Consider the following 27,561-nt stretch of genomic DNA (forward strand, 5'->3'; position numbering starts at 1 on the left):
CCAGCACATATTTTATATTACAACTTTAGAGACTAGTTAGGTTACACAACACTGCCCTGTGCATATTACACTCCAAGGCGCATATCGCATAGCACGCGCTAGTGCCTGTGCTATCTTGCGCTCTCCAATGAATCTGTCATGGCGCACAATGTATTGCATATTATATTTCACGCCCGGTTCATCTTATATCACACTTTTTGGTGCATAGTTTATACCATACACTATATCTAGTTTTCATTTTCAATCGTGCTCTCAGGACTATGTTCTATATAACACTGTGTTCACCTACCCTTTTCACGGGCATTACATTTTGCAATAGGGGGTGGAGGGTCAGAGGGTGTTTCTGCCAAGTGAGCCCGGAGTCACAGTCACAAACGTCCTCTTCTTCCTAAGTAAAAGTGAGATTATGCTGCATACTTGTTCATATTTTAAGTAGTTCGCACAGACACACGTTTTAAAAACAATAAAGTTCCTAATACCCACCTTCTCTGAACAGTTAGCTTGCTGCCCCATCCCCCTCCTCCCTATCCTCTGTTGTGTGAATCCATGGACTAGCCTCCTCCCTCCTGCCATGCATGGTCTGATGTGCTGCCACTGCCCTCAATTTAGTATGATGTACCAGTCCACTCCTCCTGCCCTCCATTGCCCAATTCTATGCCCCATCATTGACCTCCTGCTTAAACTCTGTGCTTAGCTTGCTGCCCCTATTCTCCTTCCCCCTGCCCTCCGATGTCTTTGTGCATGCCCCTGCTCCATCCTTTTTGCCCACCATGTTCCATGGTCCTGCCACTCCTATCTACTCTGAGTGTTCTGTTGAGCTGCCACTCCTCTCCCACCTGCCTAGCAGTGTCAGATGACTGTAACCTGTCCCTGCCACCTCCACCCTGCCTGTCCACATGCCATGCCCCTATCCTCTTCCTCCTGTCCTACATGGTCCATTGTACTGCCACACCCTTCTGCCCTCCCTGGTCTGTTGTGCTGCAACTGCTCCTCCTGCCTGCCCCATGCGGTCTGTTGTGAGGCCCCTTCCCCTTAACTTTCTTGTCTGTGCACAGGTCCTGACCCTCCCTTTTATCCTCCATCGTCCTTTGTGCATGGCCCTGCACCCTCCTTCTTGCCCATCATAGCCATTGTGCTGCCACTAACCCTCCCACTTGCCATGCATGGTCTTCTGTGCTGCCATGGCCCCTCCCACCTTCCCTGTGTGGTCAGTTAGCTGCCCCTGACCCCCTCCCACCTTCCCTCCATGGTCTGTGTGTATGACATCATAGTCTCACTGTTGCTCTCCATGGTGTGTCTTGTTTCTAGTGTCCATCCTGCCTGACCTCCATGGCTATCTTCCTGCTCCTGCCCTGCCCCCTTGCCCCCAGCCCTCTGTTTACATGTGCAGACCCCTACTCCCTCCCTCCTGGCTTGTCTGTTCCATTGTAATGCCCCTGATCCGTCCCTCCTGCCCTTTATGGTCTGTTATGCTGCAGCTTTCTCTCCTGTCTGTCCATTATGGTCAGCTAGCTACCATTGCCTCTTGCCCCTCTGTTCTCTGTTGTCCATGTGCATGGTCCTGTCCCCTCCCTCTTGCTTTCTATGGATTGTTGTGCTGCACTCCCGTCCCGCATGCCCTGTGTGGTGTATTGTGCTGCTGCAAACCCTGATGCCTGCCCTGCAGGGTCAGTTTGGTGCACCTCTCCATGTCCCTCCTGTCCTCTGTTATCCAAGTCCATGTCCCTACCCCATTTCCTTCCATGATCCAATGTACCATACTTGCGAACATTTTGAACTTGGTAAGAGGGAGATTTTGAAAAAAAACTGGGGTATTGATTTTCCCCTTTGAGTTACATTGAAAAAGAGTAGATTGTAGACAGGAGACAGATCAAATAAAGCCCATTTGTGCTTAAAAACATTGGACGTTTCCTGGCTGAATTGGGTCTGTTGGCATGTATGGTTGTACTACCATTGCCTCTTCCTTCTGCCCACAATGGTCTATTACATTGCCACAGCCTCTCTTGCAAGTCCTGTATTGTTGGTTTGTTGCCCCTGCCCCCCTTTCCACTGCCCTCCATAGTCTGTTGTGCTGCCACGGCCCTTCCTGCCTGTTCAATGTGGTTAAAGTGTTGCCTTTGCACCCTCCTACCTGCCTTCAATTTTCAGAGTCCGTGCCCCTGGCCTCTGCCTCTCAACAGTATCCTAATGAACAACTAGATTGCTAACATTCTATATTTATTACAAAAGTGTGGAACGCCTGACGTCATCTTGATGTAATCAAAACTGTAATACCTAGAGCATTTCCTTTAGAAATCACATATATGAGAGGGTCTTATTGGCATCAAAATTATGGTTAGTGCTCTAAAAGACTAAAATAAGGACATATTTTTTGAGTTTTCAAATAGCGACAAAGTACTTTTAAATTATTTGTTATCTTTATGTTTTTTTATCCAGTTGACCACTTGATTAAATGTTGCACTTAGGGGAGAGGATGTGGTGTTACTTCCAGAACTGCAGACTTTGCAACTGGGGAACCAGGTTGGAGTTTCTGCTTCAGCTCGACATTCTGTGATTCTGGTCAAATCACTTAGTCTCCCCATGTCTACAACCAAAATGAATTTGTTCTTGTGTAATGTAACCAATGCTCATGTAAAGCACTCCAATACCTGACAAGTCTGCACTATATAACACTGCAAAAACACAAAATATTAAGTGTTTTGCACACTTCTGTCATTGGGCTATATTTGGGCTACATCTGGGTGATTTTGGGCTACATTTGGGCTCTTTTGTCTACGGTGGCCATTTTGGGAGATTTATTTGTTCTGAAGTTTCCTAATTTCCTCATGTACTACAGTCTCCTCAGTAGGAAATGCTTTCAGTTTTTTACTTTGATTCCATCATGAAGGTATTCAGATATGTCACACATTTGCCATGAATTCTGAAAGTTAGCACTCTAGTTGCTCATTAGATCACTGTAGTAAAACTACTGTTCACCATGGAAGTCTGGTATTAAAAGTGCATGTTTCAGTCTGCATGTCAGAATTTTTTAATGAAATAGAAGAGGATTTGAGAAGTCACTCAAAATGTGCCCTCATTTTCTTTCTTCAGCATTAATCATAATTTCTATGGCAAAATGAACCCCCTCATTGTGTCCCTTTTTAAATTAAATGTTTTAAGTGTTACCAGTTTATTCCAATCAAGATGGCTTCAGGTGTGCCATACTTTTGTCATAATGAAGACAGTAAGCGCTCTAGTTGTTTTTAAGAACACTCTGGGACATTCTGTCATTGGGCTATACTTGGGCTACATCTGGGTGATATTTGGGCTACATTTGGGCTCTTTTGTCTCTGGTGGCCATCTTGGGAGACTTATTTGTTATGTAGTTTCCTAATTTCCTCATTTACTGCAGTCTCCTCAGTAGGAAATACTTTCAGTTTTTTACTTTGATTCCACCAAGAAGGCATTCAGATGTGTCACACATTTGCCATAAATTCAGAATGTTAGCACTCTTTTTGCTCATTAAATCACTGTAGTAAAGCTACTGCTCACCAGGGAAAACTGCTGCTGGTATTGAAAGTGCATGTTTCAGTCTGCATGTCAGAATTTTTTAATGAAATAGAAGAGGATTTGAGAAGTCACTCAAAATGTGCCCTAATTTTTCTTTCTGCAGCACTAATCATACTTTTTATGGGAAAATGAACCCCCTCATTTTGTACCTTTTTAAATTAAATGTTTTAGGAGTTACCACCAAGCAAGATGGCTTCAGGTGTGCCATACGTTTATCATAAGTAGGACTGTTAGTGCTCTAGTTGTTCTTTGGAACACTCTGGGAAGCTGCAGTAGAACACAAAAGAATCAACTGACAGTCTCTGCCCTTGTTGGATGTACATGTTTTACTGAGAATGTCAGACTTCATTCTCACATGACTGAGAAAGATAATGTGAATTTACAGAAAATAAGCTCTCTGTTTAGCTTATAGATCACCTTCCAAACCTCTGTGGGAAAAGCATGAGAAAATATTTTTCTCTCAATCATGATATCCCAGCAGAAGGTTTTTTCACATGGTGAAATCACCTTAGAACATACCACAATTCCTAAAATGAGTATGGTACCATCAACAAATGATTTATCATGTAACTAAAGTCTTAAAACCTTCTATTAACTGCAATGCTTTTTAATGAGGTGCTATCATGTATATTGGTCCCAAGATGGCTGCCAACACTTCTTGGATGCTGACAGCCAATCAGATCTCAGGATGAGATGTGTGGTTAGGCTCCGCCCACATATATATATGATTTTACTTTTGATTTTCTCAGGAACTACTGAACAGATTGACACCCGACCTGCAAAAGGCACTTCCCTGACCTGAGGACTACCTCTCTGCCAAATTTCAAGTAATTCTGTTCAGCCGTTCGGGCTGTACCTTGGACTAAAGGTCCCTATGGAAAATTGCATGGGGAAAACGTGTTTTGGGACCCCCCTTTTTTCTCAGCCCCCGCTTGACGAATCCGCCCGAGACTTTCAGGATAGGAGCGGAGCGGAGCGCCCCACCTATTTTGAAAATTTCGCGAGGATTCGTCAACCGGCGCCAAAGTTATTCCAAATAGAATGTTGCGGATTTCCTATGGAAACACGGTCCTAACTATAACAATCTACTGGCGACCGCCAGTAGATAATATATATATGTATATACATATTATCTACTGGCGGTCGCCAGTAGATAGTTATAGTATAATAATATGTCCTAACTATAACTATCTACTGGCGACCGCCAGTAGATAATATATATATATATATATATATATATATATATTATCTACTGGCGGTCGCCAGTAGATAGTTATAGTTAGGACATATTTTCCATGGGAAATCCGCAACATTCTATTGGGAATAACGTTGGCGCCGGTTGATGAATCTTCGCAAAATTTTCCAAACTTTTGGCCAGCTCCGCTCCGCTCCTACCCTGAAAATATTGCGGTGATCCATCAAGCGGGGGCCGAGAAAAGAGGGGGGGTCCCAAAACGGGTTTTCCCCATGCAATTTCCCATAGGATCTGTTGTCGCAGCTACAGCCCGAAACGCTGAACGGAATGACACCAAATTTGGCAAAGAGGTAGTCCTCAGTTCGGACTCGTGCCTTTTGCTGTGATGGCCTGCTCAGGGGGTCCCACAAGGACCTCCAAGGCCCCAAAAAAAATTTTGTGCCCACCCCGGGACACTGCTGTTTGCTATGGCAGGGTGGGAGCCTCGCGGCTCCCGCCCTGCCATAGCAAACTGCTTTGGTATTTGGAAGAGAGAGCAGGAAACCTGCTCTCTCTCCCAAATACCAAAGACGATTGCTTTTCCACACGGGGAGCAGCATGTTGGCTGCTCCCCATGTGGAAAAGCAATGCCGGCTCCCACAGGACGCGGGGAGCCGGCGGGGCCGTGGGGGGATTGGGACCCTCCCCACGGTCCCCAACGTGAAGGCCAGGCCTCGGGGGATGGGGCACAAGGCACAAGAAACCACAAAAACAAAGACGCAAAACACGACAAGGGGGCAGGGTAGAAACACCCTGACCCCCTAGGCTTTTTTTTTTAAATCGCGGGATGCGCGTAGGGTCCGCGCATCCCGCGAATGAAAAAAAAAACCGAAGCGCGGACTCCCGCGCTTTGTTTTTATTTAGCCCCCGGGGGGGCCAAGTCCCGGGGGCAATGTTTTTATCATAATGGGGGGCCCAGAGGGGCCCCCCAGCCCCAGGGACTGCCACCCCCGGGGCTTAACTGAATGTATGCGGGGGGGCTCATGGCCCCCCCGCAGCCCCAGGGACTGCCATCCTCCGGGGCTTGTTTTAAAAAAAAAAATACCAGTGTGGGGTGGCTCGAGCCCCCCCACACGCCCCGGGGACCGCCACCTCCCCAGGGTACTAAATATTTAAATAGGGGGTCCGTTATGGACCCCCAAGCCCCGGGGACCACCACTTAAAATTCAGTGGGAGGGGGCCGCGCGGCCCCCCTCCTGGAGCCAAAGATGGCCCTGGCCCTGCCATAGCAAACTGCTTTGGTATTTGGAAGAGAGAGCAGGAAACCTGCTCTCTCTTCCAAATACCAAAGACGATTGCTTTTCCACACAGGGAGCAGCATGTTAGCTGCTCCCCATGTGGAAAAGCAATGCCGGCTCCCGCAGGACGCGGGGAGCCAGCGGGGCCGTGGGGGGATTGGGACCCTCCCCACGGTCCCCAACGTGAAGGCCAGGCCCCGGGGGATGGGGTCCCCGGGGCCAGTAGTGGCCCGGGAGGGGGGCCACGCGGCCCCCCTCCCAAAAATAAATGTAAAAAAATAATTTTAAAAAACGGCCCCGGGGGATGGGGTCCCCGGGGCAAAAATGGGCCACAGGAGGGGGGCTGTGCCCACTCCCTAAATAAAAAATAAAATAAAAAGGGCCATGCCCCGGGGGATGGGGTCCCCGGGGAAAATTATGGCCTCGGGAGGGGGGCCACGCGGCCCCCTTCACGATTTTTTTTTTTTTAAATAAAAAAAAAAATTGGGGGTAGGCCCTGGGGATGGGGTCCCCAGGGCCAAAAAATAACTAAAAGAAGGGGGGCTTCACAGCTCCCCTTCTTAAAAAGGAGAAATATTAAAGAAAACGGATCGGGAGGAGGCCACGCCCCCTCCTTTAATCACTCTGCAAACGCGCCCCCTGGCGCCTTTGCAGAGGGGGAACGAATTCCCCTTCAATACTGGGGGTCCCTGGGGGCCAACTAGCCCACCAGGAACCTCCAGTATGCGCCAGGGGGCTGCGTTGCAGAGAGGTGTAATGAGGCCACGCCCCTTTTTACACCTCTCTGCAAGGCAGCTCCCTGGCGCTTACTGGAGGTACCTGGTGGGCTAGTTGGCCGCCAGGGGACCTCAGGATTTAAGGGGACTTAATCTCCCAACTTAAAATGCACCACGGGGCGTGTTTGCACAGTGGTGAAGGTAGGGGGCGGGGTCTGAGGTGATACTGTGCAAATACGCCCTGTGGCGCGTTTTAAGTTGGGCTATTCATTCCTCTTCAATCCAGAGGTCCCCTAGGGGACAATGAGCCCATCAGGTACCTCCACTAAGCGCCACGGAGCTGCGTTGCAGAGTGTTGTAAAAAGGGGTGTGGCCTCTGAACACGTCTCTGCAAGGCAGCTCCCTGGCGCATACTGAAGGTACCTGGTGGGCTAGTTGGCCGCCAGGGGACCTCAGGATTGAAGAGGAATTAATTCCCCAACTTAAAACGTGCCACAGAGCGTGTTTGCACACGTCACCTCAGGCCCCTCTCCCTTCCTTCACCATTGTACAAATATTCCTCTAAAATCAGCCGAACTACGAATTCCGATTTACTCACCTGTAATCAGGAGAGAACCCAGTGCTGCATCTTTTAGCCCAGCACTGACCCTGAAAAGTAATTCTAAGCGTACTTACCAGTAACTTGTATTTCCTTCCATAGGAATCCATTGTGTGGTTTTCACCAGAAAATTTTCTAAGTGTCCATTTTTGAAATGTACAAATATTCCTCTAAAATCAGCCGAACTACGAATTCTGATTCACTTAACTGTTATCAGGAGAGAACCCAGGGCTGCATCTTTTAGCCCAGCACTGACCCTGAAAAGTAATTCCAAGCGTACTTACCAGTAACTTGTATTTCATCCCGTAGGAATCCATTGTGTGGTTTTCACCAGAAAATGTTCTTCTAAGTGGCCATTTTTGAAATGTACAAATATTGCTCTAAATTCAGCCGAACTAGAAATTCCGATTTACTCACCTGTTATCAGGAGAGAACCCAGGGCTGCATCTTTTAGCCCAGCACTGACCTTGAAAAGTAATTCTAAGCGTACTTACCAGTAACTTGTATTTCCTTCCATAGGAATCCATTGTGTGGTTTTCACCAGAAAATTTGCTAAGTGTCTATTTTCACAAACTAAAAATATTCCTAAAAAATCGTCTGTATGACTTAAACACATTCTTTCAACTGTTTACAGGAGGTTGGCCAGTGCTGGATCCAGGATCCACCACTGAGTAAGAAAAAGTAACGATAACACTACTTACCTGCTAAGTGAATTTTCTGCCGTAGGATAAAATTGGTGATTCTATGGGAAAAAGTTTCTAAGAGTCAACTTTTAAAATATAATAATATTCCTTAAAAATCACTACTGTAACCAAAGCACTTTTACTCAACTGTTTACAGGAGATGTCCAAGGACTGAATCTAGGATCCAGTCTTGTGGTTAGAAAAGTAATCCATAAAGTAACTAATTGCATTTAACTATAAATTCATATTGAGCTCAATGTTGCTTTGTGTTTGAAATTGTTTTGCCCATTGCAACAACTGTAACTACTCTACTTAAAAGTCTGTTGCCTATTTGCCAAGTATTTAAACTAAAGTAATTCATTCTGAGAAAGTATATTTTGTGCTGTAATGTATAATGTAATTATGATGTAATAAAAAAAATATATCTAAAAATAAATAGTTTAAAATTTTTTGTAAATCAGTATAAAAAAAATCAGTATAACAATTAATACATTCAAAATTGTCATTTAGAAAACCTTTGAAATTCACTGAAAAAACCATAGGTTTCAGGCCTGATATAGTTAGGAATTAGCATTTAAAAAACCTTAGAAATTCACTGAAAAAACTATAGGTTTCAGGGGCGTTATAGTTAGGAATTGGCATTTAAAAAACCTTAGAAATTTACTGAAAAAAACATAGGTTTCAGGGGCGTTATAGTTAGCTGGACATTTCCCTCGTACAAAACCCTAGAAATTCCCCTGTTATAGTTAGTTCAGCTAACTATAACTCGCGCCCCCGCAATGCACTGCTGATGACGTCACATATTACATCACTCATGACATGGTCAGTGACATCACTGATGACATCACTGATGACATCTGAAATGACATCACTGATGACATCACTGATGACGTCATCCATGTGATAAATAAGTGCATCTTCTCACACCCTTTGATATACTCAATCAAAATTTCAGACGTCCATTCTCAAAAACCATAGATACTCCAATACCAATAACTACATACCCATTCATTGACTCTTAGATCTACACACACATCCACTCACTCACCTGTACAGTCACTCATACTTACAGTCACTCAGTACAGGACTATCATATGCATTTATACACCTACAAAGACACTCACACACCACCAATTATCCATAGAGGTACTCTCACACCTAGTCAGTCATGCAAATAATTAATCACACTCCCATTTACTCACCTATGCAGTTATACACACACAAGTTCACTTACTCATAAAAATAGTACCACATTCTTACGCTCTTATACAATCACTGATACAAGCACACACTGAGCCATACAGCCACTCTCACAATCACACACTCTCACATATACCCACTTATATACTCTTACACACATATATACTGCCTTTCACATATGTAGTTACTCTGAGATATACATTCAAACACTAACACACCCATACATACACTCACCCAACCATACAGTCCATCACAGATGCACTCTTAAAACCATGCACCCATAGAATCACCCACTCACACATGTCACACACACCCCACCCACGCAAACACTCAGGCACCCAAACAGATACTCAGACAACCAATCAATAACCCATAGAGACACTCATATAGCTATTCACAAAACCATGCAGCCGCTTATACACCAACAGACAGACAGATACAAACATTCACACTCTTTAGTCACTAGTCTGCAGTAAGATACGTTTAATGACTTACTTATACAGTCAGTCACGCACCTACTAAATCATCCATTCACACACTTATACACCCACTCATTCTTCCATAGGTTTTTCCCTATATATATATTAAACATATTTAAAATGTACAGAAACACACACTCACTGGATGACGTCATCAGTGATGTCATCAGTGATGTCATTTCAAATGTCATCAGTGATGTCATCAGTGATGTCACTGACCATGTCATGAGTGATGTAATATGTGACGTCATCAGCAGTGCATTGCGGGGGCGCGAGTTATAGTTAGCTGAACTAACTATAACAGGGGAGTTTCTAGGGTTTTGTACGAGGGAAATGTCCAGCTAACTATAACGCCCCTGAAACCTATGTTTTTTTCAGTGAATTTCTAAGGTTTTTTAAATGCCAATTCCTAACTATAACGCCCCTGAAACCTATGTTTTTTTCAGTGAATATATATATATATATATATATATCAAATCACAAAAGTTGCCCCCATGGAGATGCCACACAAAGAGGAGTTACCGCACTGACAACACCGGCGGCGGCAACTTGGCTGCTCTGTTCACTCCCCTCATAGCACCAAACGCGTTTCGGGCGGTAAGCCCTTGATCACTGGTGAATACTGAGACACGGAGGCAGCAGCTGCGTAGGAAAACTCCCTTTATTTGAAATTAGAAGTCCCGCCCCAGTGGGCGTCAACATGCACAGCATTGTGGTAGATGCAGTGCATCCTGCGCATTTCACCCAACAGGGAATTTGACTTTTAACATAGGCAGGAATTGTGGCCACTTGGCAAGAGAACTGATGGAGTCTTTAATTAGCAGCATATGGACTACTAGGACCAGCATGCTAATGGGCACGCCCACAGGGGCGGGACTCTCTAAATTCAATAAAATCATTGTTCTTCACAGATCCGCTTCCTGCCTGTGTTTGCCAGTGAACAAGAGCGTCCAAATCGCTCGAAACGCGTATGGCTCTTGAAACGCGTGGTGCATGCTGTCTACACTGCCGCCTGCAGTTTGGTGTGTGATCCTGACGTGAGAGGCTCCTCACAGGGGCAATCTTCTTTTCTGATGTTATAGCAGCTCGCTCGTCCGCGAGGAGCCCCGACGCCTACGGGCGGATCCCGAGTGCAGGGAACCACTGGCACTCTTGGGACGTCAGGAGCCTCGCCCGCAGTGATATTGGACAGTGAGTGACAGCGGTGCATCCTGCGCATTTCACCCAACAGGGAATTTGACTTTTAACATAGGCAGGAATTGTGGCCACTTGGCAAGAGAACTGATGGAGTCTTTAATTAGCAGTTTATGGACTACTAGGACCAGCATGCTAATGGGCACGCCCACAAGGGCGGGACTCTCTAAATTCAATAAAATCATTGTTCTTCACAGATCCACTTCCTGCCTGTGTTTGCCAGTGAACAAGAGCGTCCAAATCGCTCGAAACGCGTATGGCTCTTGAAACGCGTGGTGCATGCTGTCTACACTGCCACCTGCGGTTTGGTGTGTGATCCTGACGTGAGAGGCTCCTCACAGGGGCAACCTTCTTTTCTGATGTTATAGCGGCTCGCTCGGCCGCGAGGAGCCCCAACGCCTACGGGCGGATCCGGAGTGCAGGGAACCACTAGCGCTCTTGGGACGTCAGGAGCCTCGCCCGCAGTGATATTGGACAGTGAGTGACAGCGGTGCATCCTGCGCATTTCACCCAACAGGGAATTTGACTTTTAACATAGGCAGGAATTGTGGCCACTTGGCAAGAGAACTGATGGAGTCTTTAATTAGCAGTATATGGACTACTAGGACCAGCATGCTAATGGGCACGCCCACAGGGGCGGGACTCTCTAAATTCAATAAAATCATTGTTCTTCACAGATCCGCTTCCTGCTTGTGTTTGCCAGTGAACAAGAGCGTCCAAATCGCTCAAAACGCGTATGGCTCTTGAAACGCGTGGTGCATGCTGTCTACACTGCCGCCTGCGGTTTGGTGTGTGATCCTGACGTGAGAGGCTCCTCACAGGGGCAACCTTCTTTTCTGATATATATATATATATATATGCGCCAAGGTGTATTAAAGAGTGAGTGGGTGTATGAGTGTCTGTATGAATGATTTAGTGGGTGTGTGACTGATTGTTTAAATGAGTGATTTAACATGAATCAGTAACTGTATGGGTGGGTGACTAATCTGTTTGATGTCTGCATCAGTCTGTCAGCTGGTGTGTCAGTGGGTGCATGGGTTGGTGAGCAGCTATATTTGTAAATATGGGTTAATTATTGGTTGTCTGAGTACCTGGATGGGTGCCTGAGTGTCTGTGTGGGTGGGGGTGACTCCCTGCTTGGATGTGTGAGTGTGTGAGTGAGTGATTCACTATGTGTATGGGTTCATGAATGCATCTGTGAGGGCTGTATGGCTGAGTGAGTGTGCATATGGCTGTGTTTGTGAGTGAATGGATGTGTCACGCACGCAACCTAGGGTTCGTCCTGGACTCATCGCTCACTATGACCAAGCAAGTCAACACCATCTCCTCCTCCTGCTTCAACACCCTCCACATGTTACGAAAGATCTTCAAATGGATCCCCTCGGAAACAAGAAGGACTGTCACCCAAGCCCTCGTCACAAGCTGGCTCGAATATGGCAACGCACTCTATGCAGGGACAACGGCCAAGCTACAGAAAAGACTGCAACGCATACAGAATACCTCCGCACGCCTCATCCTGGACATCCCCTGCCACAGCCACATCACCTGAGAGAACTGCACTGGCTCCCCGGCAACAAGAGGATCACATTCAAGCTCCTCACCCACGCACACAAAGCGCTCCACAACACCGGACCCAAATACCTCAACAAACGCCTCTCGTTCTATGCCCCGACTCACCAACTCCGCTCAGCCAGCCTCACCCTCGCCACCATACCACGCACCAGAAGAACAACAACAGGCGGCAGATCTTTCTCCTACCTCGCCGCCAAGACCTGGAACTCCCTCCCCACCCACCTCCGACTGACCCAAGTCCTTCTCACCTTCAGGAGACACCTCAAGACCTGGCTGTTCGAGCAGTAGCAGCACCCCCCCACCCTCAGCGCCTTGAAACGCTCGTGGGTGAGTAGTGTGCTCTATAAATGCACTGATTGATTGATTGATTGAGTGGTATATGTGTGAGTAACTACATATGTGAAAGGCAGTACATGTGAGTGTTGGAGTATATAAGTCACTATGTGAGAGTGAGTGATTGTGAGAGTGCTTGTATGGATGAGTGTGTGCTTGTGTCAGCAACTGTATAAGAGAGTAATTATGTGTTAGTATCTGTATGAATAAGTGAGGTTGTTCATGTCTAACTGTATAGGTGAGTAAATGATAGTGTGATTGACTCTTTGGGTGACTGCCTAGGTGTGTGAGTAACTCTATGGGTGAGTAGTGGTGTGTGAGTGTCTGTATGGGAGTATGAGTGCACATATCAGTGGCTGTATTGATGAGTGACTATGTGTATGAGTGACTGTATGGGTGAGTGAGTGGATGTATGTGTAGACCTATGAATGAGTGAGTGGTTATGTACTAACTGGTATTGATGTGTCTATGGTTTTGAGAATACTAATCTGTATTTTAGAGTGGGTGTATGAAAGGTTATATTAGGGTGTGAGTACATGCATCAGAGATTAAGTGGATAATGTCATCAGTGATGTCATTTGAGATGTTATCAGTGATGTCATCAGCAATAGCACTGACCATGTCATGAGTGATGTAATATGCGACATCAACAGCAGTGAATTGTGGGGGCGCAGGTTCATAATGGCTGAATTTCTGTGGTTTTGTGTGAGTGAAATGTCAGCCTAACTATAACGTCCCTGTAACGTTTGTTTTTTTCTGAGAATTTCTAAGGTTTTTTAAATGCTAATTTCTAACTATAACATCCCTGACACTTGTGTTTTTTTTAGTGAATATATATATATATATATATATACACACACACACACACATATATACGTACATACATATATATGTATCTATAAATCCAAGGTTTTTTCTTTTTGCAGAACAAGATTCACGCGCACTCACGGGTGACATTTGAAATTCAAATCCCTTTATTTCAAGGCAACAACATTTCGTTCGACAAGCTCAGCAGTCCAACGCATTTCAGTCTGTCAGCACTGCAGACCTTGCTCACAGGTACAAAGTGCCGCCATTAAGTTCCTGTTAAATCTACCACAGGTAATTACATCACATCCCTTGTGGGGCGCGTTTTGCAATCTGGTATTTGCAGTTCAAAATTGGTGAAATACAATGAACATTTGTGAAGTGTGTACATAAAACTCAAAAGTGTTCAGTGTGACCGTTATGTTTGTAAAGGCCATTGGTCCCAGGTAAAACCACAAATATGTTTTGGGCAATAAAGTTTGTGATTTCTTTTGCATTTAAGCCAACAATGATTTGTTTGTTCACACATTGGATGTACTCCTCACTATTTTTTGTGCCCTATGGGACAAACAATTACTTCAAAGGCTCATTGATTTTATTACGAGTTACCACTGCTTTTTTAATACCATTTAGCGATATGATCTATTTTTCAGTACTGCCCTCTAGTGGGCCTTAAAATACTTCTGATTATGGATTGATTTTAATTTGTGACATTTGGGAAAAACTATCAAAAAAAGAAATTAATAAATGGTGGGAGGTAATGTCCTTAAAAAAATACCTGGAAGTAAAAAGAGTGACCAGAAGCCTTTGAATCACGTTAATGCTGAATCATCAGGATACTAGCAATGATTTGTTACATGAATGAGGGGAGCATATCCTCAGATCATCAATGGGTTTAATGGAAATACTCATCAAACACATTGAAATTGCACTGGAGAAAACCACAGCACAATTAAGGGAATTACAGAAAGAATTGGATATAATTGATCGAAATCCAGATTTAATGAAACACCAAATTGAGAGGCACAAAGAGACAGTGCAAATTTGCAAGCAATCAAGATTTAAAAGAGACGAAGATGACTTTTTGGAAGGGAGCATATTTACTTATGCAAAGAAATTTGATCTACTGAGACAACAAGACAAACTTGACTCAGTCACAAATGCATCAGGAAGTATGTCATCATTGATGTCAACAGATGTGAGTGAAAGTGAACCAGAACACATAGGGGACTGTACCAAATGCACTTTTTTAGGGAAATGTGACTGGCCCTGAGGAAATATGAATTTTGTGATCAGTTATGTCCCCTATCGTAGACCCCAACGGCTCCATGTACATGCTATAAGTACATGTATGTTCCCTCCTGCTCCAGTTTTGAAGACGCAAATATATGTGCATCCACCGTCAACATGTCCTCTTTCAGATCCACCATGAATGGGTCAGATATTCCTTTCCTAAGTATGAAAGGCCACTGACTTTATGTGGTTCACTTTCCACATTTTACAGATTCAGGCGAGTAGGCCCGAATTCTGTCATCAAGCCTTTTCCTGCCTTCTGCCTCTGAAAGCTCCAGTCTGAGCCTGCATCTGTGACCATGAACTTTGTCTTACTCCCTGCGCGGCTAACGGTGCCTGATCCAGCCCGTCGCCTGCCAAAAACTGTATTTCACCTTCAAGATTATCTCCTCCGCCCCTCATCCGATGCATTCCTGTCTAGCAGTTTAGGTAAACATTTCCTCCAGCTACCGTGCAAAAGGGCCAGGCCTCACTGTCCTCATGCAAGTAATTCATAGCCCTGTTACCATGGAATATTCCTACCCCCTCGCATCTAGTGTAGACACTTAGACGCTTGTACACGCACTAACAGTCAGTATAGTCAGTATAGAATAAGATTCTATCCTAAGAGACCTCTCTTTTTGGATAACACAGTTCTTCAAACATAGGATATTAGATATGATTTGGGATTAGGTTGACATAACCCCAGACTTCTGTCTCCACATGTAGAGCTAAATGTCAAGTCCCCTTTATCCTCTAGTTGCACGTCAATCACACGTCATGCGGCTGCGCGCGCATCTCTGCCAAATATTTCTGCTGACATTGCAGGATTCCCTTATAGATCCACCCACTTGTGACATCATGTATAATGACGTTTTCTAGTTACGCCTATTCTAGTTACGCATGCATATTTTATTTTGTTTTATCAGTTGTTACGCCTACTACATCTGTTTCACTGTAATGCCTTTTCTATAAAAATGATTACCTGTCAATAATATATGCCCTTCCTTCCTGAACTTTCGTGGTGATGGAATAGAATGCCTACAATTCGAATTGTATTCCTTTGTATAGGAATAAAGCCTTTTTAAAACCTCTAATACCACGGATTCTGCCTCTCATTTTACTGAGTTGTTCTTAATAGACTTTACCGCATAAAAAATAGTACCGGTAACGAAATATTTACCACATAAATTGGCGCCCGAATAGGGACACTTTCTCATCTCACGCGCCGGTGGTGCGTTGCAGGCCCGGTCTCCTGCCACAGCTGAACGGACAAAAACGCGTACCCGCAGGATTTCCTGTATCTCCCTCCGGCCAAGCGGGGACGACTGAGGCTGCGATCAACACCCAGACGAGGCGGTGAGAAGTGCGAAGTATCCCGACCAGAGCCTAGCTGAGAGAGCAAGATCCGAGGTATACAGAGACCCGCCAGGTTCCGAAGTTCCGAGTCCAGTCGAGTCGAGTCCAGTCCGGTCCAGTTTCAGTTCCGTTCCGAGGCCTTCCGTTCCGAGCTACCCGGTGAGTACCATTACCGGGGAGGCATTTAACGTGCACATAGTCTGTGCCGGTCAAGACGGGTTTGGGTACACAAATCCGGTCTGCACTGTTTTAGCAGTGTATCTGTACTGTTCAGCAGTATATATAGTATGTTTTGCATATAAATAAATATAAATAAGTATTATCTAGTGTCAGTATTATGTCAGTAACTAGTTTTCTATTAGTTATCATTGTTCGTAAAACTGTTAAATGTTAAATGTTTCAAATACGTTCTATATACTGTGGTGTGAATGACTGTTCATTATTGTGTTTTTATAAAGTGTGTTCTAGTAATAAGGTCTAAAAATGCCGCTCTTTTCGAAATTAAGACAGATCAAAACTAGAAAAGGGGTACTCGAAGAAGCTGTTCCCATTCCTCCTAGGGACACTCCAGGGTACTTCATGTATCATAAACATGGCCTAGATGACGTATTATTTCTTGATTTATGGGTGGACTACACCAAGGAATTACCAGAAAGTCAGAGATGGCCCGCAGCGGGGACCTGGGATGCAGATTGCATCATGCGAGTAGAAGAAGAATTATGGAAAAAGAAAGCCAGACAGTCACAGAAAGATGCCATTGAATTATGGCGTAAAGAATCATATAGACGTACGGAAAAAGCACACAGGCAGGAAGAGAAAGGTAGAGAGAATTCCAATAAAACCCGAGAAAATCTATTACTTGAGGAAGGTACCCGAGTAAAATCAGAACAAGTAGACAGACAAAGAAACGCCCTTATGAATGGTATGTATCCACTTCTGGCCGAAGGGTTACCTAAGGCTACTCCGGAAATACCAAAAGACTTGCCACCTCCATTGTTTCCGATAAAAGCACATCCCAAGGGGCATCCCAGAACCGCAGAAGATGTTTTCTTTTCCTCTTATTTAGATGACGCAGCTCCCGAGTATGCTAATACCGCACCACATAGACCACTTACCGATGGTGCTCATCGCCAAGACCCTCCGTCTGTACCTCCGCAACAACAAGCTCCGACACACATTCCGACAAGCACATCTGTTTCTACAGCTTTTCCCGCAACGACGGTTGCTGTCTCACCTTCAACAAATCCTTTCACGTCCAGCACCCCAGACGGTGCTACAGGAGGTACGACAGACATTTTTTCTACGCCACCCAGAGGAAATAAATTTTCCCTTAGAGAATTAGCACACCAACGTACGCCCAAACTAGCAACTCCCGACATGCTTAAGGAACTTCTAGTAGATTGTAGATATGATCCTGTGCCCGGTAAACGGGACGAAATGCTGCTGTCATCATTACGTATTCGACGAGCTGCAATATATTTAACGAAGCTACCAGGAATGGCTACACATTTAGAAAATATATATCACTTTGTTCAGTCAGGACGAGGTCCTGAAAGTATTAGCAGAGCCATGGAGTACCAGAAAGCGGAGGTACAGGGACAACTGTTACGTTTCCTCATAAACTGTGTAATCAGAAATCAAGACCGGCCTGGGGTAAATCCGGAAGAAATGCAAAAACTTGTCACTTGGGGCCAGAATATATCAGAAGGGAGACATGATAAACAGTTATAGTAGCTATGTACCGAAAGATCCGCAAAGAAGTAGAACGAATACACGAAGAAAGATTAGAGGTAGACGCCACTGACTTAAACAGAGAGGAGGAGGAGCAAGAATCAGAGCAACTAGACACGATAGCTTATGTAGGTAAAGGAAGATCCCATAATAATACCAGAGGTTTTAACGACCCAATACGTCCAATACGTCCAGAATATAATAGACATTTTCCAAACCCTATGCTAAATACAAAATCCCCTGAACACTTATTCCAAGCCGCTGATAAATTACTCCGAGATCGAAGGGGGTACCACGTGCTCGATTCCATGGACGAACAAGAATTAGCCAGGTCAGCAGTACAATGGGCTGACAGTCCCGGCGAATACAATGACGATGTACTTGCACACACGTTTCTGAATCTAGACCCATATGAACAGCGTTTAGCTAGTATATACATGATTCAACACCTCCTTATATTATATAAAGGCCAACACTCCGATCCAGGACCCTTACCTGACATATTAACAGAACTACTCACGAATATATGGAGAGGGTCAGGTACTGATTTGATTAAGGAAATTCTAGAATCCCGAAACCAATATTTAAATTTCGTATGCCCAGAACACGTTCCAGTTCCCATCATAGGAAGAAAAATGTATCACATAGATAGACAGAACCCGTTACGCGAAGTACACCCAATTAGAGGTGCCGGTGATAATTTTACACGCGTGTTTGTGTACACGCCTATAACTAAACTGGAATTATTAGAAATGAAGAAAGTAGTACCCAGCCATGACAAGGACCCAGCAGGTTTCCACCGTGAGATAAAAGACATGTTACTCATGGGAGAGAATACCTACCCCGATATTATGAAAATATTAAAAGTCCTATTACCCGCCGGTGTTTATGAGAAACTCAAAGAAAAAGAATGGGAGGTGGGAGACCAAAAGATAGATTGGACAGCATTAGAAAACGAAGAAAAGGCCCGAGCTGCAGGAGCAGGGCTTGGGGAAAAGACTACAGCACTAGCAGGATTACTAATACAGGTACTGCCACGTTTATTAACTACGAAAAAGGAAGACTGGGGTGCAATCTCAGCCTGTAAACAAAAACCAGATGAAGACACTAGTGATTTCTATTCCCGATTTGAAAAATGTTTTAGTATAAATAGTGGCATAAAAGCCAGTAGTGAGTCATATCCACATCTGTTTGTGACAAAATTAGTTGAAAATTCTCTGCTACAAGTCAAGAATAGAGTATTGAAATTCGAAAGTACCTGGCAAGGTAATACCCCATCACAGATGCTACAGATGTTACAATATCACCACAATAGAATTAGAGAAGAACAAGAACACGAACAAAGACGTATGAAAGATACGAAAATGAAAATGCTTGTTGCACAGTCAGTTCCAGCCGATAGTCATCAAAAGGGTGATTCCGCAAGTCCTGCGAAAGGGACATGCAACTATTGTAAACAACCAGGTCATTATATACACGATTGTCCAGTCCTGAAACATAATATTGCCACAGGTAGAACGCATGAGAGACCACGTCCACCTAGACAGGATCAGAATCAACAACTAATGCCTCAGCAGGCAGAACATAGGTCAGTTCCGCAACAACTAGCTCCGCAACAGGCAGCTCCACAACAGATCGTAGCACCACCACAAGCGCAGCCTATTGCTGCAACTCAAGCAACAACACAACAAATGTATCAGTATGCACAAACAGATTATCCCGATTATCAGCGATACTCATGAGATAGCCTAGAGAGGGAAGTTGGCTTACCCCTTATAGAGGTTCCTGTAGACCAAGAGGGACCTTATGTACATAGTGAACTATTAGGGGAAGACAGAAAGTTTTTACTTGATACAGGGGCAAGCAGAACAACTATAAGACGCAGTGAAGTTCCAGGGGCACCCCTCTCAGGCTCACAAAATATTTCCCTTGGATTCTCAGGAAAACCGATAATAAATGACGTAACACAACCTCTTCCACTTACAGTCGGTCCATTAACACGTACTACAGATTTATTGCTTACTAAATCATGTCCAGAAAACTTGTTAGGTATAAAAACATTGAAAGCTCTAGGAGCCATAATATGTTGTTCTCCGGAAGGAGTACGACTATTTTTACGTGACTTTAAAGGTCACTACGTATCCAGAGACATGGATCACCGACTGCAGAATTTACCTACACATTTATGGGCACAAGGCCCCACTGATGTTGGTTGCATGAACATTACACCATATCGAGTCACACTAAAGACAGGAGTGGTACTACCACGAATGCGACAATACAAGTTACCTCCAGATGCTGTAGTGGCTTTACTGCAAATCATTGACGAGCTTATTGCCCAAGGAGTGGTTGTGGAAACTGACTCCAATGTATGTAATTCCCCGATAATTCCGATCCTTAAAAGAACGGATCCAAAAGCACCACCAGTATATCGATTAGTTATTGATCTGCGCGAATTAAATAAATGTATTGTACCACAATACCCTGTGGTCCCAGATATCTCTTCATTACTCACAGCTATTGACTCAGAAGCAACGTTTTTCACTGTAATTGATCTCAAGAATGCTTTCTTTAGTGTCCCAATTGATCCGGAAAGTCAATATCTTTTCGGTTTTAGTTTAAATGGACGAAGTTTTAAATTCACACGCGCACCTCAAGGATTTACAGAAAGCCCCAGCATCTATAGCCAAGCACTGAAACGAGAACTTGACAGTATACACATGCCAGCTAACACTGCCTTGCTTCAATATGTCGATGATCTGCTGATCACCGCCCGAAGCGAACCTGAATGTGAAACAGCGTCTCTGACGGTTTTGAAATTTCTGGCTGACAAGGGGCACAAGGTGTCCCCTTCCAAGCTGCAATTCTGTGTCCAGCGAGTTGTTTATCTTGGGCACTCGCTGTCCAAGGAGGGAAGGCAGCTTACACCCGATCGCATCCAGTTAATTGCTAACATGCCACCACCCAAGACACAAAAGGAGGTGCGGGCTTTTATAGGCCTCACTTCATACTGTAGGCAGTGGATCCCTCAATATGCATTTCTAGCAAAACCACTCATCCAGTTGACAACACAGGAGGCAGCCACATCGACTGTCCTCCCTTGGACTCCAGAACATACACATGCCTTTGAAAGCTTAAAGAAAGCTTTATGTCAAGCACCTGTCCTAGCAACACCATGTTACAGTAAACAGTTTACACTCTTTGTTACAGAACGCGAAGGTACTGCTTTGTCAGTACTCACTCAGGAACAAGCAGGATCACACAAACCATGTGCTTATTTCTCTAGTACATTAGATCCAGTAGCTCAGGCTCTTCCAGCGTGCCTGAAATCAGTGGCAGCAACAGCTTTAGCAATCAGACAAAGCGATGCCATAGTGTTAGGACATCAATTGACAGTACAAGTACCACACGCAGTAGAGGTTCTCTTGAACCGCACACAAACACAACACTTGACTATAGCAAGACTCACCGGTTACGAATTAACATTGTTTCAGCCACACATAGAAATCAGACGTTGTAATACGTTAAATCCTGCCACACTGTTACCAGTAGGCGGAACAGATCCATTGGCACATGATTGTGTCGAAGTCATTACTATCACGACGAAACCCAGACAAGACTTGACAGACATCCCTTTGTCAGATCCAGACTTGACATTATATGTAGATGGGTCATGTATGAGAACAAGTACAGGAGAGTTAGTGGCCGCTTACGCAGTCACAACAGACACTGAAGTCATTGAAACAAATTGTATTAACACTTTGTCAGCTCAAGCAGCAGAGCTCATCGCTCTGACACAAGCCTGTATTCAAGCCACAAATAAAAAAGTCAACATATACACAGATTCACGTTATGCATTCGGAGTCGTCCATGACTTCGGCGTACTGTGGCGAGAGAGAGGTTATTTAACTTCTCACGGTGCCCACATCCAACACGGACCCCTCATTCAAGCCCTATTAGACGCCATTCATTTACCTACTGCAATATCGATTATGAAATGCAAAGCCCACACAAAAGTTACTGATATCATTTCTCAGGGTAATGACCTAGCTGACAGAACAGCTAAACAGACTGCTCAGAATCAGACTCACACAACTGACATGACAAAGACAATAGTCCTGACACCAACACATTGCATGACAGTTAAGGATCCCGCCCTTGATGTAATTGACATACAGACACATGCTACACCAGAAGAAATAAAGAAATGGACTGAATTAGGAGGGATCCAAACAGATCAAGGATGGATGACGAAGGAAAAATCTATATGGTTTCTTCCCGACTCAATGGTCCAAGTCATCATTAACACTATACATAGTCCAGCGCACCTAGGAGAAAAAGCTATGCTAGACAGCATTCAACACATCTGGTTCAACAAACACTTGCGAGCCGCAGCTAAACAAAAAGTTCGTACCTGTATGATATGTTGTCAGTTTAATCCAGGTAAAAGCATCCCCGTAGAGCAGGGTGGATTCCAAACTCCCGATCATGCTTTTGAAGTCCTCCAGATGGATTATATCCAGATGGAACGATGTCGAGGATTCAAATATGTTCTCGTAGTTGTCTGTGCTCTTTCCCGTTGGACAGAAGCATACCCGGTTTCAGATTACACTGGCCCGACTACTGCCAAACAGTTAGTTCGAGAATTCTTCCCACAGTACGGTTTACCACGTGTTGTCTATTCAGATAACGGTCAGCCGTTCTCATCCGAACTAATGAAACACGTTTCCCTTCTATTAGGCTACCAATGGAAATTCCATTGTGTCCGACATCCCGAGGCGGCAGGTCTCGTGGAACGTCATAATCAAACTCTGAAAATTAGATTGTCCAAAATATGTAGAGAAAAAGGAGTTGATTGGATAGTAGCCTTACCAGTTGCGCTCTTTTACATGAGAATGGTAGCACATTCTCGAACAGGGCTATCCCCGTATGAGGTGATCTTCGGTAGACCACCAAATATGTGGGGGACGCCTATACCTCGTAAAATCACTGATGTTGACTGTAATATGCTGACAGATTACCTGGCTTCCTTGATGTCTGCACTACAATCTTGTCGTTCACAGGTATCCGCAGCTTTTCCCGACAATACTGAGGTGAAACCCCATGACGTGGTTCCTGGGGACCTGGTGTTGGTCAGGAATTTTGACCGGAAGACCCAACTGGATCCTAGGTGGAAGTCACCGAAGTTGGTTCTACTCACCACAAGGACAGCTGTGAAAATCGAGGGAAGGGAAGGGTGGTTGCACTCGAGTCATATCAAGAAATTTTATGGACTACCATCCAGCGTAGAAACTCAACCCTGTATTCCCTCACAGACAGACTCAAAGCTTCCCTTGGCTGAATTAACAAAACCAGAACTTTATAAACTAAAATTGAGGTCTAGTAAGTCAGACAATTTGATTGTTTAAGTCCTCTCCAAGGTGAATCGGTTGAATTTGTCTCTGACATGTATCCTCTAGACCGGAATAGAGAAAGAAATCATCAGATGCTGCTCAAGAAGCATGCGTATTGTAAATCATTTCGTAGTCACTGCACAGTAACATTATTAATTTTGTTTTTTCTAAGTCTTCTGATCATCATTGTCAGCGTCCTATTGCACATGTATTACCCTATTCCTAAGCGTGCTTACAATATAACTGCAGAACATTCTTTTAGTGAATTACCTCCACATGAATTGTCTTATAGATTTGCGCTGCGCAACAACACACTCATTAGTATGTTACATCATTCCCATCAAACCAGCAATGCCACAAATTGTTGGATATGTGGCCGACTCCCTCCCTATCAGAACTATAAGGGAGTTTTGCCCCTCTTTCCCTATCCGTTCACACACAATGGCTCCTGTGGAGCATGGTTTAGTTTGATTAATTCCCTAGATTCAAATTCCGCAGTTTATCAAGACAACTGGGTATGGGGAAACCTGAATTTAGTTTTGCTTAAAGTCTGCTACCCTAACAAGGAGGGACTTCCCAAAAGAACAGGAACTGATCTAGAAAATGAAGTATATGGATAAGGTAATTTTACACTTAACCTCATGATCCTGAACGTTGAATCTGAAGCTACACCAATCTTGCCCGCCATGTCAGTATTCCCAGTAAAAGGGGAATTATGTGTAAGAAAGAATGGTTCCATACACATGGGCCATAGTAAATGCACCACTGTAATAAAATTCAGTGATCAAGGCAAGTCTACATTTAGAGCTTCCCGTCATTCCTACTTTATATGTGGCCAGACCGCATATATACGTCTACCTTTAGATTGGGATGGTACCTGTTACATAGCATTCCTTCTACCACCTGTTTTCCTAGCCCCTCCTGATTATCATAGAAATACCCATTTAGTACACAATAGACAGCAGAGAGATCTCCCAATTGTCGATTACACTGAAACAGCATGGGAAAAATACACAGATTTCAGTAAAGGTTTCTTTCCCTATATAGGTACAGTCACTAATAGTAAGCTGATACGTAGACTAACCAGAACCCTTGAAGCAGTAGTGAACGAAACTATTTCCGCCTTAGGCAATTTAACAGAAGAGCAGTCTGCTATGCGGATTGTTGTGCTTCAAAATCGTCTTGTCCTTGACGTCATCCTGGCCGATAGGGGCGGAGCTTGTAGGGTCATCGGATCAAGTTGTTGCATTTTCATACCAGAAAATTCGCCGTCAGTATATAAAGCCATAACCCGCCTTCATAAGATTGTAAGCCAGATACACCAGAGTCCAGGCACCTGGACTTGGTCCGGTTGGTTCTGGGGCGTGTTGTCAGCCTGGGGATGGAGAATGCTCTCCTTCCTAGGTATTGGCTTTCTCATACTATTCAGTTGCTGCTTATGTCTACAATGTGGGCCAGCGATTTGTGGTCTGTGTGCCACCTCGTGTATCCCACATTCAAGTTTTCGTTCGAGATCCCGGAAGAAGAAAGAAGAACAAATGATGCTATATGAACAGATCGATGGATTGATGAAGATCGATATCTCCTGAGGGTCCATAGGGGACAAGGAGGGAATGAGGAAATATGAATTTTGTGATCAGTTATGTCCCCTATCGTAGACCCCAACGGCTCCATGTACATGCTATAAGTACATGTATGTTCCCTCCTGCTCCAGTTTTGAAGACGCAAATATATGTGCGTCCACCGTCAACATGTCCTCTTTCAGATCCACCATGAATGGGTCAGATATTCCTTTCCTAAGTATGAAAGGCCACCGACTTTATGTGGTTCACTTTCCACATTTTACAGATTCAGGCGAGTAGGCCCGAATTCTGTCATCAAGCCTTTTCCTGTCTTCTGCCTCTGAAAGCTCCAGTCTGAGCCTGCATCTGTGACCATGAACTTTGTCTTACTCCCTGCGCGGCTAACGGTGCCTGATCCAGCCCGTCGCCTGCCAAAAACTGTATTTCACCTTCAAGATTATCTCCTCCGCCCCTCATCCGATGCATTCCTGTCTAGCAGTTTAGGTAAACATTTCCTCCAGCTACCGTGCAAAAGGGCCAGGCCTCACTGTCCTCATGCAAGTAATTCATAGCCCTGTTACCATGGAATATTCCTACCCCCTCGCATCTAGTGTAGACACTTAGACGCTTGTACACGCACTAACAGTCAGTATAGTCAGTATAGAATAAGATTCTATCCTAAGAGACCTCTCTTTTTGGATAACACAGTTCTTCAAACATAGGATATTAGATATGATTTGGGATTAGGTTGACATAACCCCAGACTTCTGTCTCCACATGTAGAGCTAAATGTCAAGTCCCCTTCATCCTCTAGTTGCACGTCAATCACACGTCATGCGGCTGCGCGCGCATCTCTGCCAAATATTTCTGCTGACATTGCAGGATTCCCTTATGGATCCACCCACTTGTGACATCATGTATAATGACGTTTTCTAGTTACGCCTATTCTAGTTACGCATGCATATTTTATTTTGTTTTATCAGTTGTTACGCCTACTACATCTGTTTCACTGTAATGCCTTTTCTATAAAAATGATTACCTGTCAATAATATATGCCCTTCCTTCCTGAACTTTCGTGGTGATGGAATAGAATGCCTACAATTCGAATTGTATTCCTTTGTATAGGAATAAAGCCTTTTTAAAACCTCTAATACCACGGATTCTGCCTCTCATTTTACTGAGTTGTTCTTAATAGACTTTACCGCATAAAAAATAGTACCGGTAACGAAATATTTACCACAGCCCTACAGCAACAAAATTGGGAGAAAAGCATAGGGGTGCAGTCGGGAGCAAACAGAGGAAGGGGCAGGGGTAGAGGCCATGCAAAAACAAACCAACAAGAAGAGGGAAGCGCAACACCAGACCACAAATAAATGGGTACAACAACGAGAAGTATGAGACAGAGGAGGTCCTAGATAATGAATCACAAGAACAAGAACTTAAAGTAATCAATCTGTCTAAAAGCAACATCACAGAATTAGAAACTCAAGTACTGAAACGTGGTCTAAAATTCTGTCCCACAAATGAAATGGACCTGGCACAAACCAGGATAGACCTGTACAAATATGTCCACAAATTAAAACTCGCTAAGATTTTTAATGAGACTCTAAACATGGCTAAACACAAAAAGACAAAAAGGAAAACCTACAATGAGCCTAATGACAAAAGATGCAAGGGACTTTGTCACATTGATGGAATTGGACCAGGATCCAAGTGAACAATGTAGAGATTTGGAAACCTACTGTCCACAACTGGGTGAGGGTACCAGTGGCAAAACAATAAAATCAAAATTCTACCCTCAATTGCCACCAGGCAACAAAATAGAGACCTTCCATGAAGCGGTAGTCAAGGATTTATACTAACTAAAGACCAAAAAACACAAATACAATCTAACACTAAAAGAAAGCAATGCTTTGAGAGATTTGAAAAAGGATGATGAGATTGAAATTAAGATGGCTGATAAGGGTGGAAATATTATCATCCTTGATAGGGACTTCTACATACGCGAAGCACACCCGCAGCTGAGAAACACAGAATACTATCAGCGGCTAAAGGAGAACCCAATGTTGAAAAATCTCTTGGACCATGATGAAATAAAATACCTCACAACTGAATATCCGATCAGAGCAACAATATATTTCCTTCCAAAAATACATAAACATCCAACTAGACCACCAGGGAGACCGATTATATCAGCAAAGGGGCTCCACTAGAACCGTTTGCAAACTTTGTAGATGGCTATCTTTTACCATATGTCAAAGGCTTGACATCATATATATGGGACACAAGTGATCTATTATGATTCATACAAGAGATTACCTGGTTACCAACATATAAACTAATCACAATGGATGTGATCTCGTTGATATACTAACATCAAAAATGAAATTGTCATAACTGCGTGTGAATATTTTCTCAAGGAACACAACATCCATTTTGCTAACCACAACAAAATGGTAATAGAAATGAGAACCACACAGTAGTTATACAAATATGTATTTATTAATATGACACTCTCTAGTACAACACAGTATCTGCTATATGCAGATAATCACAAATCACACAATACTGTCGCACAGAAACAATAGTAAATAGCACTAATACACAGTGGGCTCCAGGGGGAGACCAAACCATATCCTAA

Source organism: Triturus cristatus, chromosome 7 (genome assembly GCF_964204655.1).
Source record: "Triturus cristatus chromosome 7, aTriCri1.1, whole genome shotgun sequence".
NCBI lineage: Eukaryota > Metazoa > Chordata > Amphibia > Caudata > Salamandridae > Triturus > Triturus cristatus.